Source organism: Triticum urartu, chromosome 5A, assembly GCF_056163025.1.
Source record: "Triticum urartu cultivar PI428250 chromosome 5A, HENAU_Tu73, whole genome shotgun sequence".
NCBI lineage: Eukaryota > Viridiplantae > Streptophyta > Magnoliopsida > Poales > Poaceae > Triticum > Triticum urartu.
The window spans coordinates 247,623,386-247,634,367 of NC_141877.1; the positions used below are offsets into that span (position 1 = coordinate 247,623,386).

Consider the following 10,982-nt stretch of genomic DNA (forward strand, 5'->3'; position numbering starts at 1 on the left):
GAAAAAGCCAGAAAAAAAAATTAGGGTTAGTTCATCATATCCGAACCAATCTGAGCCTTTGCATAATCTTTTTAGGGTTTTTGCTTTGTTGAATTTGCGGTTGCATCGTCGTGTCAAGTTGCTGGTCTTAGAGTCTAGTCTTTTAGAGTTTCGAGTTCTGGTCACAAGTTGTCACGCCGCCGCCGCACCATCGTCATCGCCCATCTACCACTTTTGCTTATCCGCCACCGCTCTGAATCCATATCCATATACCACCACCAATCCATATCCATATACCACCATCAATCTCTATCCATATACCACCACCACCACCGCTACCATATACCACCACCGCTGCCATATACCACAACCATATATCCACCACCAATCCGAGTTCTTCTCATATTAGGTTTGTTCTTGAGATCAATCTAAATTCCGATTCGTGTTTCCTTGCCTGCGTAGGTCTCGGAAAAAAAAAGAGTTAGGAGACCCCCGGGCAGTTTTTAGGCCAAAATTTTCACGGGCAAATTTTTTTTCCCTATCCTATTTTTATACTTTTTTGAGTCTTTTGAGCCACGTGCCATCATAGTGATTTTTTGTCGCACTTTTTCGTCGTCGCTCCCCTGATTTCCGAAAAAAAAGTGAAATTTTTTTTCGTGCCCATCCTATCAGTTTGACGAGGGAAGAGTTTTGAGACACTCGCCATTATAGTGATTTTTCGCAAAAAAAAAGAGGACCGCAAAAAAAAGAGGAGCGCAAAAAAAAAGGAGCGCAAAAAAAGAGAGCAAAAAAAAGAGAGAGTTCCAGAGTGTGCTTTTCCCTTATTTACGTGCAGCGCCGTGATTTTGTTAGTGTTCTAGGCTCGCGTCTCTAGCACGGTCTAGCCTACGACCAGCACAGTACCGTCGTTGAGCGTTTATTCAACTTTGCATCTCTGAATTGATTATTGCTGACCCTTTTTGCTACCATACTATAAGCCTTCCCAGATCCACATACATCTACGTCGTGCGTTTGACTCTCCCTGGCAATCGCTCTATCCAAGCTTTTGAGAGTTTTTGACTACAACGGTTGCCGATCACCGCCTGCTGCTGGGTAAGAACTGGTAAGAATTTGAGATTTGCTTGACGGATTTGTGACAACCGCCACCACCACCACTTGTTAGTAGTCTGTAGGATCATATTCTTGTGTGTTTCTATTGCTGCTAACCATGCCAGGATCACAAGCCGACGAGACTGACTGGGAGAACTTGACGAACAAGGAGCTTCATGATACGTTTCAGCAAATGATGAATGGACAGGTGCAAGATGTGATAAACAGATTTGAAGAGGCCATGGAGAAGATAGATGGCATGGAGAAGACGTTTGAAACAAAGCTCGATAACAAGTTTGCTGAATTGCTGTCGCGTTTTCCACCACCACCACCGGCTGCTCCTGCCGCACCTCTGCAACAACAGCAACAACACCGACTACCTGCACGTCGGGAAACAGCCCTCCGCCGAGCGAGCCGTGTCCCTCTTCAGTCGGGCCAAACTGCTGGTGCTGCTGTTGATACTTCTGTGGCTCCTACTGCTGATGTGGAGGAGGATGCTTATGTGGGAGATTATGAGGATGAGGTTGATCAAAATCAGAACTACGTGCCACCAACAGCACAGCAACCACCAGGTCGTCCACATGCAAATAATGGCAATGGTAGGGCTCACCCTCAGGTACGAGATCATGACCATCTCCCTAAACTAAAATTGAATATTCCACCATTTGAGGGTAGATATGTTCCTGATATATATCTTACTTGGGAGTTAGAAACTGAACAACGATTTACATGTTTACAATATCCCGAGGAGACACGTGTTCCTGCTGCTGTTTGTGCTTTTACTAGTTTTGCATGTGTTTGGTGGTCTGAGCATTGTAGATTATATCCTATTCCGGCTACTTGGGCTGCTTTGAAAACTGCTATGTGTACTCGTTGGGTTCCACCATATTATCAACGTGAATTACTTCAAAAATTGCAGCGCTTAAGACAGGGAAAAAATTCTGTAGAAGAATATTATCAGGAATTACAAACTGGCATGATTAGATGTGGTATTGTTGAGGAGAATGAAGCTATGCTTGCACGTTTTATGGGTGGATTAAATAGAGAGATTCAAACGATTCTAGAGTATAAGGAGTATACTAATATCACTCGTTTATTCCATCTTGCTTGTAAAGCTGAACGTGAAGTGCAGGATCGACAGGCATTGGCGCGGACTAACTTTTCTGCAGGTCGACCTTCATCATGGACACCACGTGCATCATCTACTTCCACACGTTCTGCTACACCGGCGCCTCCGTCGGCTGCCACCTCCAACCGTGATACAATAAAGCAGGCACAATCACCACTATCTGCCAAGAGCACACCTTCTGGGCCTGCAAAGAGCTCTTCTTCATCCATGGCATCAACAGGGCAAACACATGATATTATTTGTCGACGTTGCAAGGGTGGAGGTCATTATGCGAGAGAATGCCCATCTAAGCGTGTGATGATTGTTACTGAGGATGGTGGGTATGAGTCCGCTAGTGACTATGATGAGGAGACTTTGGCTCTTATTACACGTGACGAACACGGTGGAGACGATTCTGATCATGAGATGCAATACATGGCTCCTGAAGATGCTGACAGGTATGAATGTTTAGTTGCTCAACGTGTTTTGAGTATGCAGGTTACACAAGCTGAGCAAAATGAGAGGCATAATTTGTTCCATACAAAGGGAGTTGTGAAGGAACGTTCTGTTCGCGTGATCATAGATGGAGGGAGTTGCAACAACTTGGCTAGCATCGAGATGGTGGAGAAGCTATCTCTCACCACAAGACCACATCCACATCCTTACTACATCCAATGGTTCAACAACAGCGGCAAGATTAAGGTAACACGTACTGTTCGTGTGCATTTTAGTATCTCTACATATGCTGATTATGTTGATTGTGATGTGGTACCTATGCAAGCATGTTCCTTATTACTTGGTAGACCATGGCAATTTGATAAAAATTCTGTACACCATGGTAGAAACAATCAGTATACTCTTGTTCATAACGATAAAAATATTACTTTGCTTCCTATGACTCCTGATTCCATTTTGAAGGATGATATTAATAGAGCTAATAAAGCAAAACAGGAGACAAATAAGAGTGAAAATCAGATTGTGGCAAAAGAATTTGAGCACCAAATGAAGCCTAATAATAAACCATCTATTGTTGTTTCTGAAATTAAATTGAAAAGTGCATGTTTACTTGCCACCAAATCTGATATTGATGAGCTAGATTTTAGCAAATCTGTTTGCTATGCTTTTGTGTGCAAAGAGGCATTATTTTCATTCGAGGACGTGCCTTCCTCTTTGCCCCCTGCTGTCACTAACATTTTGCAGGAGTTCGCTGACGTCTTTCCACAAGACGTGCCACCGGGATTACCACCTATTCGGGGGATTGAGCATCAAATTGACTTAATTCCCGGTGCTTCGCTACCCAACCGTGCACCATACCGTACCAATCCAGAGGAGACGAAGGAGATTATGCGTCAAGTACAAGAACTGCTCGACAAAGGTTATATACGCGAATCCCTTAGTCCTTGTGCTGTTCCTATCATTTTAGTGCCGAAAAAGGATGGTACGTCGCGTATGTGCGTTGATTGTAGAGGCATTAATAATATTACTATTCGTTATCGTCATCCTATTCCTAGGTTAGATGATATGCTTGATGAATTGAGTGGCTCTACAATATTCTCCAAAGTTGATTTGCGTAGTGGATACCATCAAATTCGTATGAAATTGGGAGATGAATGGAAAACAACATTTAAAACTAAGTTTGGATTATATGAGTGGTTAGTCATGCCTTTTGGGTTAACTAATGCACCTAGTACTTTCATGAGGTTAATGAACGAAGTTTTACGTGCTTTCATTGGACGATTTGTGGTAGTTTACTTTGATGACATATTGATTTATAGCAAATCTTTGGAGGAACATTTGGAACATTTACGTGCTGTTTTTATTGCTCTACGTGATGCACGTTTGTTTGGAAACCTTGGAAAGTGCACCTTTTGCACCGACCGAGTATCTTTTCTTGGCTATGTTGTTACTCCATAGGGAATTGAAGTTGATAAAGCCAAGATTGAAGCTATTGAGAGCTGGCCGCAGCCCAAAACGGTCACACAAGTGAGGAGTTTCCTTGGCCTCGCTGGTTTCTATAGGCGTTTTGTGAGAGATTTCAGCACCATTGCTGCACCTCTCAACGAGCTTACAAAGAAGGATGTACCTTTTGTTTGGGGTACCGCACAGGAAGAAGCCTTCACGGTATTGAAAGATAAGTTGACACATGCTCCTTTACTCCAACTTCCTAATTTCAATAAGACTTTTGAGCTTGAATGTGATGCTAGTGGAATTGGATTAGGAGGTGTGTTATTACAAGAAGGAAAACCTGTTGCATACTTTTCTGAAAAATTGAGTGGGCCTAGTCTGAACTATTCTACTTATGATAAAGAATTATATGCTCTTGTTCGGACCTTAGAAACATGGCAACATTATTTATGGCCCAAGGAATTTGTTACACATTCTGATCATGAATCTTTGAAACACATTAAAAGTCAAGCAAAACTGAACCGTAGACATGCTAAATGGGTTGAATTCATTGAGACTTTCCCTTATGTCATTAAACACAAGAAGGGTAAAGAAAATGTTATTGCTGATGCCTTGTCTCGTCGTTATACTATGCTTTCACAACTTGACTTTAAAATATTTGGTTTGGAGACCATCAAAGATCAATATGTTCATGATGCTGAATTTAAAGATGTATTGCAGAATTGTAAGGAAGGGAGAACTTGGAACAAGTTCGTTCTTAACGATGGATTTGTGTTTCGTGCTAACAAGCTATGCATTCCAGCTAGCTCCGTTCGTCTTTTGTTGTTGCAGGAGGCGCATGGAGGAGGATTAATGGGACACTTTGGCGTCAAGAAGACGGAGGATATACTTGCTACACATTTCTTTTGGCCAAAGATGAGACGGGATGTTGAGCGTTTTGTTGCTCGCTGCACTACATGTCAAAGAGCTAAGTCACGACTCAATCCTCATGGTTTATATATGCCTTTGCCTGTAACTAGTGTTCCTTGGGAGGATATATCTATGGACTTTGTTTTAGGTTTACCTCGAACAAAGAAGGGGAGGGATAGCATATTTGTTGTCGTGGATAGGGTCTCGAAAATGGCACACTTTATACCATGTCATAAAAGCGATGATGCTGTTAATGTTGCTGATTTGTTCTTTCGTGAAATTATTCGCTTACATGGTGTGCCAAATACTATTGTTTCAGATCGTGATACTAAATTACATGGGCCTAGCTTGGAGAAGGATGAACATTGGAGCAAGAACACGCATGGAGTTGATGGCATGCGCAAGGGGATCAAGAATGGAGTTACAAGTGTTGATTTCAGGACTTTGAAGCCGCCATAAGGAGTGCATGAAGCCTTGGACGAAATATACAAGATGCCACTTCATAATATTCGTCCATAGGCTATTCTAGGTGCTGCGTCACCTTATTAATGGGCCAGGCCCATGTAATTTCGAAATACTTAAGTATAGGCTATTTTTAGAGTCTGTATGTGTGGGGAAACAAGAGTTAGGGTTGGTTTCGGACCCCACCCTCAAGGGCCACGAAATTCCCCCCTCTTCCTCCATATATACAGCCCTTAGGGCGTCGTTTAGACTTTGGGTTTTGTTTAGATTAAAAGTTCGCCATAGCTGCAACTTCGCGTACTTCGTTTGTGTCCAACGACCAGACCAAGACGTCACAGAACCCCACCTTGATCAATAAAGCTTTCATCTTATATTCGCAATATCCAGATTGCAATCTCAGTTTCTTGCTTGTTCTTCGTTTGCTCGCAGGAAACAGACCCTCGTGGTCAGGTTGATCGTGCTCCGGCGTGGTCAATAACCCTCGGAAGTTGGTTTAGCGATTGCTAAGGCGCGACGTCTCGCACGTTCGTAGTCGGATCGTCAAGGTCAACTCCCACAGAAAACGATAGCCACCATCTCATCGAAACATCGGGACACCTTAGCCTCTATCACCTTGCTCCTATATAAGTAGATCCATCTAGTAGCTTTTTCCTTGGGATTTTTTTAGTTAAAAGTTAGCCATTGCAACTTCGTGTACTTCGTTTGTGTCCAACGACCAGACCAAGACCGCTTCCGGATCCCCACCATTATCAATACTTCATATATATTTGCAATATTAAGATTGCTTTATCATATTCTTGCTCGTTCTTCGATTGCTTGCAGGAATAGACCTTCGTGGTCAGGCTGACCGTGCTTCCAGCATCGTCAGTAACCTCAGGAGATTGGTTTAGCGATTGCTAAGGCGCAACTTCGTGCACGTTTGTAGTCAGATCGTCAAAGTCGTCTCCACCAAATCGATAGTTATCATCTCATCGAAAGATCGGGACCCTCGTCTCTATCACTTCCCATGCTGAGAGATCGAAGCAGAGAGATGGGCTTGATTGTGGGATGGGAGGAGGAGTCGGCGTGCGTTGACCATTCCACTGCTGAGAGGAAGGGATCGTCCGGACACGGTCGGGCTGATCTAATGGTCCGCGAGGCGGCTTAAGATTTCCTGGCATCAGCCGGATGAGTCGTAGCATGCGCCTTTAGTAAACGCTTGGTCTTCCGCAACCCAGCCCGGGGATTGGCTAGATCTGGTTTTAGAACGATATATGTCAAGATGTGAGGGGAGGAAGCTTACAGCCTGCATGAGCTGAGATATCTCCGACTCCTTCATGTTGGCGCCCACCCTCTCCAGCCCAGCTTTGAGCTCCTCGTAGTTGATCTGCCCGCTATTGTCGGTGTCCATCATCTTGAACATCTCCTTGAGCCCAGCAATCTCTTCCTCTGATAAGTTCTCGGCAATCACCTGCAGGCGCGCAGCCACAAATCTCCTCAATTCCCAGACTCGCATGGATACGGTGGCCTTATACTAGCATAAATGACGGCAATGAAGCCGGTGCTCACTCTCAATGCCATCTTTTTGATCTTGTTCATCGCCGAGAACTGCTTCAGGCGCGAGAGAACCGCCGAGTCGAGCGGCTTGTCGGGTGCCTCTCTGCTCATCTGCAGCCATGGATGGCCTGCATGCAGCAAAGAACATTTGCAAGATGTTAGTAGGTCTAGGTGTAAGTGCAATGCGACGACGGCGAGCGGACTGACAGAGGACTTGGTGCGCGGTGAGCCGCTTCTTGGGGTCCCTGACGAGCACCTTCCGGAGCAGGTCCTTGGCGCCCTCCGACACGCTGGGCCACGGGTCCGACTCGAAGTCCAGCGTGCCATTTAGCACCTGCTCGAATATCCCCTGCTCTGTCTCTGCAATCCATGGCAAAAAGCATGTTGTCCCGCGGTTTCAGAGCTGCATAGTTGACCGGCATGACATGGGTCTACCTGCCCAGAATGGAGGCACGCCGCAGAGCAGGATGTACACGATGACGCCGACGCTCCACACGTCAGCCTCCTGGCTGTAGCTCTTCTTGAGCACCTCCGGCGCCACATAGTACGGGCTCCCCACAACGTCGCTGAACATCTCGCCTGCACCAAAATTCCTGCGTCAGCTCACTTCTCAGGCTTGAGGTCAATTGTATCACTTTAGCTACTCGTAAATTGCCTGAATTTTAAATTTGGTTCATTCTATTTTCTAACCATTGATTTCAACTCTGAGATTGGTGCTGCATTTTTTTTCTGTCCTCTGATGTTTGTTGTGTTGGGCTTGTTCTTTTTGACTGAACTTGGGTCAGTAGATTTGTAACTGGACCGAAGCCCATTAATAGTGTGATCCAGCCCTCATCTCTTCCTTTGTTTTATGTTATTTCTGTTTTTATTTGTTTTTTCTTTTCTTTTTCTTTGTTAGTTGCTTTTTATTTTTCTTTTTTTTGGGTATTTTGCGATGATAGATGAATCTACATACAAGAGGAGGGGAGGACATGGAAGAAGGCTGGCCTATTCAAGTGCGACACTGCAGCGTTCTTTGGGGAGTTATCCGGGTGGGCGAGTGATAGGACTTAGCCACTCTTAGGTAGACCGGCTTGGCTGGGTGGAGTGGGCGTTTCATATGCATTGTAAGTAACGGTCATATGAGGACTCTTTACCCCTCCTTCTTCTATAATATAAAGTACGCACACTCATGTGTATTCAAGAATAAAAAAGATAGATGAGTCTAAATGTATACACATAAATACTATGCAACATGTTGAAAATTATACAATTATATGATAATGTGCTACCTTAAAAAATGAGCTAAATATTCTTTGCATACTGCATAATATGCAGTTTCAGTGCAAAATGGCATGCATGTTTTTTTAAAGGGCAATACCAATGCCACTAATTCATTTTTGGTTATTGTTTTATTCTTTGTAAGTTAATAATAATGCCACTAATTCATTCCTGACTAGAAAACTATTTTGCGGAAGTTTCACTGTTGTATCCTTATTCTTGCATACTTGAAAAAGGTGCGATTTGCGTGTATATTTTGTGTATATTTTGTTATTGTTTATTTTTTGATTTATTTTTATGTGTAAATATAAATGCAATTACTAAATAATATGTGTGTAAATTATTCTTTGTATATTTGAAAAGGTGCAAGTTGTGTGCAAGTTTTGAAAGGTTTTTCATTTCATTTTCTTTCTTCTTAAAGGGTTTCATTATTTGTTAGAAAACTTAATTATTTTAATCTTGTTTTAGTTTTTTATTTTCTTTTCTTCTGAAAGGGTAATACCAATGCAACAAATTCATTCTTACATAGAAAACTTCATTTATTTTTTATTTTTTATTTTTATTCATTTTTTGTTTTGTTTCAGTTTTCATTTTATTTTCTTTTGTAAGGATAATACTAATATCACTAATCCATTACTTTTTAGAAAAATCTTCATTTTCAGTTTTTACTATTTGTTTTTACATTTTTGTGTGTAAGTATTAATGCAAGTGCTAAGCAATATGTGTGTAAATTCTAGTAGAATGCGAAAATTGCACTATTATATGTTTATTCTTTGCATATTTAAAAAAGTGTAATTTTAGTGCAAGTTTTGAATGTTTTTTCAATTTCTTTTTCTTTTTTCTTAAAAGGTTTCATTCTTTCTTAGGAAACTTCATTATTTTTATTTTGTTTTATTTTTTTGTTTTCTTTCTTGAAAGGGTAATGCCAATGCCATGAATTCATTTCTCCAATGAAAACTTCATTTTTATTTTCTTTTTAGTTTTCATTTCTTTCTTTTATTTTGATTTTGTTTTAGTTTTAATTTTCTTTACCTTTGTAAGGATAATACCGATCTCACTAATCCATTACTACTTTTTAGAAAAACTTCTTTTTAGAAAACATTTCATTTTAGTTTTTATTGTTTTTCTTTATTTAAGTAATTCATTCTGCATTAGAAAACTACTTTTATTGTTTTTCATTTTTTCTATTTTTGTGGGTTTCGTGTGGGAAAAAGGGCTTAAGTTGTGTTATATAGTACTGAATTGACTGGCCTTAATTTTGGTTCAGTCAATTGGATAGAAGTCGACTGACCCCAATCCTGAAATCAGGCAACTGCCCCGCAGCCAGTCCCCAATTGTATTTATTGAGGTTTACCTGGTCGGAAGAACTTGGAGAGGCCAAAGTCGATGGTCTTGAGCGCTGCGTCCTCCTCATTGCCCACGAAGAGGAAGTTCTCAGGCTTGAGGTCACGGTGCATTACGCCCAGCGAGTGGCACGACTCCACGACGACCACGATGACATGGGCGAGCTCGGCAGCCTGCCACTCGGTGTAGTGCCCCCTGCGCACGATCCAGTCGAATAGCTCCCCGTCGGCACACAGCTCCATCACAACATGCACCGCCACCGCGTCCTCATAGGCTCCCCGGATGGAGATAATGTTCGGGTGGCCGACGAGGTGGTGCATGATCTAGATCTCCCGCCGCACGTCCTCCACGTCCTCGTCGGCAATGAGCTTTCGCTTGGCGATGGACTTGCACGCGTACTCCAGACTAGTTGCCTTGTCCATGCACAGGTACGTCGTGCCGAACTGCCCCTGCCCCAGCTTCCGGCCGAGGCTGTATTTGTCCTTGAGGTTGTCAGTCTTACGCCGGAGGACCGACTGCACCTGCAGCCCAGCACTCGAGATGCGCTTGATGTTCCCCGATGGCTTCTTGGGCCGCGACTGCTGTCTCGGCTGCGGCTGAGCTGGCTGCCATAACGGCTGCTGCTCCGACAGAGGAGGAGCAGGAGGGGTATCGGGCTCTTGCTCCGCTGGTTGAGGGTGCTGTTGGGGGGGCGGTCTCGCCGGTTCGGAGATGACGATGGGACCTGGAGGGGCCGTAGGGGTTGGCTCAAGCACAGGCGGCTTGACCTCGGGGGGAGGAGCGGAGACGGTGTGTTGTACAACAGGGACGGAGCGGGAGGTGGTGGTAGGCTCGGAGGGGCTACTCGAGGAAGCGGCGGAGCGGTTGCGCCAAATGGAGCCGGAGATGGTGCTGAAGAAGCCGTTCTTGGCGAAGCTACGGCGCGGGCCGACGCAGACATTGCCCATCGGCGCGTGCTGCAGCGACAGCGGCGGCGAACGATGACGACGGCGATCAGAGCACAGGGTCTGTCCTTCGCTGTATGAGTGGCATGGCCACGGCAGCGGCAGCGGAACGGGGCGCGTTCCACCGGGAAACAATGACCGACGTCGGAAGCGGAGAGGCGTCGGTTATTGGTGGTCTCGGTTCGTGGGAGAAGATAGCCGGGGAACAAACAAGAGCTAAAATTGGAAAGTGAGAGGATAAAGAATCAGAGTGGTAGCACAAAAACACTAATTTTGGAGGGAAACGAGGGAGGATGCGGTTAACAACTCAACTGTGATAACACGCGTGAGTTTGGTGTGAGCGCTCGACAAGTTTTCTCATATTTGCGTCTTGCTGTCATTGAATGTCCTTGTGGGAAATACACTTTGCTTTCTGGTTGTATATACATCCTATATAGGGATTTTTT

General features: G+C 43.9%; 1 pseudogene across 1 annotated transcript; it reads right to left on the reverse strand.

Annotated features, from left to right (window-relative positions):
• Window positions 1–5,791: 5,791 nt before the first annotated feature.
• Window positions 5,792–10,717, reverse strand: LOC147970934 (calcium-dependent protein kinase 27-like; annotated as a pseudogene). Its single transcript, XR_015604391.1, has 5 exons — window positions 9,603–10,717; window positions 7,424–7,567; window positions 7,196–7,348; window positions 7,001–7,116; window positions 5,792–6,902 (listed from the first exon to the last, which is right to left on the reverse strand). The product of XR_015604391.1 is annotated as a calcium-dependent protein kinase 27-like (transcript).
• Window positions 10,718–10,982: the final 265 nt, after the last annotated feature.